Here is a 3,173-nt window from a genome sequence, read left to right on the forward strand (position 1 = left end):
TTTCAAATTTATTTCACTCTTTTTATCTCCCTCTTTCTCTCCACGAAAATCCTTTAATTTGCATATCCCCACCCTTCATCCGCGTCTGACTTTTCGTCGACTTCTACAGTCTCCCATCCGCATTTAGGACGGTGATGGCGACCCACAACGATTTGGTTATGTAAATCAAAATATCAGATTTTCCAAACCATTTCTTCTTTGGAACTTCCACATCCTCTTTCCAGGTACACTCTTCATCTCCCTTCAATTCTTTTATTTCTTGGTTTGAATTTTTCTAGGGCTTCAACTTCAAAATTTCGTGTTTGCAAATTGAAGGGGGTTATGTTGAAGATGGAAGGGGAAAGGGTAATTGAGATGTTTTTTTTCTTCTCATATTCCAGGTTAAACCCACTTTCTAATTTCTTATTTTGATAGAAACTCAGTTCTTCAATTTGCCTAAAAAAGTTTTCATGGAATTTGCAGAAAAAAATAAGAACAATATGACACCGGAGATGTGGTCGACAATCCCTACCACCCATGGTACTCTCTATTTCTGTAGCATTCTGATGAAAAAGAAAGAGGGAAGAGTTTTAAAGATGATTTTTGGTGTTTGATTTTAGAAGGAAGATATTGAACTGATGGGTTTTATGTGGATGAATGCTTATCGATTGTCCATTTTTTGGACCCGAATTTTGCCCAGTAAATTCTCCCTTTTTACATTTTCTTTTTCTTCCTTAAAACTCAATTATATATATATAATTTAGAAGGTGTTTTATTCAAATAGAAAAACTAATCAATAAATATTTTTGGAAGTCATATCCTCATCACCACTCTAATCCTTCTGTGGACTTTATAGGGACTGAGAATCTTAGAAAAGAATTGAAGTGTATGGGCGCACCAACATTTCTAAGTGTTGACTTCCTCCTTTCATTATGTTTCAGTATGTTACTTAAGGTTTGTTTATAGAATCATCTTCTCTCCATTTTTTCATTAATTTGATTCATTGTTAGTAGTATAACAAGTAGTTTTACTTAATTTTGTTATCATCTTCTTGTTAATGTATAGAGTGATATATAATGAAGATTTGAAGGTTGCACAAATATGAGAAAAATGTCACTGCTCATTAAATTTCTCAACATTGTATTTTTGCTTGTCTGATTCTTACTGGGTTTTTTTTTATTTATTCTTTTGAAAAATTTGATGAGATATGAGATTAGTTTGTTCTTGATTGTTCTGTGATTATGGTTTTGATCTTAACTATCTTTTTCTCTCTTTGGTTCTTTGTGTTGCTTTTGATTCTATATGTTCTTAATTTTGATGTTTTGTGTTTTTGTCAGTGATGGAGATTAGAGATGGTTGTGTTGTGAAGAAGATAATGGAAGAATTTCTATTTTGGATTATGTGGGATTGTTTTGAGTTTCATTTTGCATTTGTTGGAATGAAAAGAAAAATTACTCTATTGTCCATGCTTTTAATGTAATAAAACAAATATGGATCGGATCATGTTTTATTTTATGGTTTTATGAATTGTGAATCAAAAGATTTGAGGAAAATATGGCTTCCTCTTGTTCATTGGTCAACCCATCCTCGCCGTCAATTATCATCATTCCTTCTTCTTCCGCCATTAGGAATCTTTGCCCCGAGTCCTCATTTCCTTCTGTCACTTATCTTCTTTTTCTCCATCAATCTTTGAATTTTTGTAATGGGTTCTTGCATAAACTATTGTTTGTGTTGTTTTGTTTTGCTTCTCATTAAATTTCTTGACATTGTATGTTTGCTTTGTCTGATTCTTACTGGGTTTTCTTTTATTTAATTTTTTGAAAATTTTGATGAGATATGAGATTAGTTTGTTCTTGATTGTTCTATGATTATGATTTTGATCATAACTATCTTTTTCTTTCTCTTTAGTTTTTTATGTTGCTTTTGGTTCTATATGTTCTTAACTTAATGTTTCGTGTCTTTGTTGGTGGTGGAGATTAAAGATGTTTGTGTTATATGAAGAAGATAATGTAATAAAAAAAATATGGATGATGTTCTATTTTATAGTTTTATGAATTGTGAATCAAAAGATTTGAGGAAAATATGAGATGTCTAACAAATGATGAATGGATGTATGGAGTTTTTCAAGTTGTGAAATTCCTTTTTTGATTGTTGATCTAAAGGAGACTGGATTTGACCTTTAATTTACGGGTGATATTTAGAAATTTTCATCAGAATATTGAGAATCTCAAGCCTGGTGACTCCTCAGTTTTCATTATCAAGATTCATTTTCACTTACTTAAATCTTCCCATTTAATCACACCGATGAATCATTCAACTGCTTTTATAGTTAGAAGATTGGTTGGCTCCTAGGTAAGTTTGGTATGGAGTTTATTGAAGGTTTGCCAATTTGTTTTGAACTTAAATTGGTTGGTTTTTTTAAGTTTGTGGATGTGTTTTTTAGAGGTTGTGGTGATTGGTAGCAGGAGGTGGCTGCATCTATTGCGAATAAGCTGGAGAAGGTCTATTATAAATAGTGGTGGGGATGAAGTGAGGAGATTTGCACTTAAAGAAGCAAAACAATCAAAGGATGGAGGGACAAGGAAATTGAATCTTCCAAATCTGAAGTTATGGTTATATTCATTGCAGCCTTATGATGTCTAGAATATTAAACCTATTTATCTTTTATAGATTTAAAGTAATGCTATCTCTTATTTCTAACTTGAATTAGAAAGCAAAAGAAGAGACTACAAGTGTTGTTTAACACCTTGATGTGGAACCCTTCGATCTATGATGCAAGGAATGATTTTGACTCAAGAAGAAATGGTTCATACCTGCTTTACTTAAACTAAAAGTAGCTTGTTATGTTAGTTTGCATTTAGAGAGGAATAATTCATCATTTCTCATTTCAGGAAGAAGTTGTTCTTAAAAGATGTTGGCTTGCTTGCTACTGGGACCTAGCTGCAAAATATGGTAAATCAGATGGCATGCCTTTTTCTTTTGTTACTTTGAATTCTACATAGTTTTCTCTTTCTCATTTGCTAATGTTCTTAGTTGAATCTAGCAAAAACAAAATATTGTTTGTAGAATGATTGAAGTCATATCGGGTTGAAAGCTAAGCGATTGTGTAGATAGCCAGATGATCGGGTAGAAAGATAAGTGATCATTGAAGGTTGAAGACTTCGAAGACATTTATGATTTCTTATTTAAGTCTT

At 32.1% G+C, this 3,173-nt stretch overlaps 1 long non-coding RNA gene across 1 annotated transcript; it reads left to right on the forward strand.

Moving 5' to 3' along the window:
* Positions 1-3,173, forward strand: LOC107991346 (uncharacterized). The gene is made up of 7 exons (XR_007821121.1): positions 1-224; positions 316-380; positions 463-519; positions 836-933; positions 2,445-2,784; positions 2,871-2,931; positions 3,023-3,173. It is a non-coding gene; the product is annotated as an uncharacterized LOC107991346 (long non-coding RNA).

This window comes from Cucumis melo, chromosome 1 (genome assembly GCF_025177605.1).
Source record: "Cucumis melo cultivar AY chromosome 1, USDA_Cmelo_AY_1.0, whole genome shotgun sequence".
Lineage (NCBI taxonomy): Eukaryota > Viridiplantae > Streptophyta > Magnoliopsida > Cucurbitales > Cucurbitaceae > Cucumis > Cucumis melo.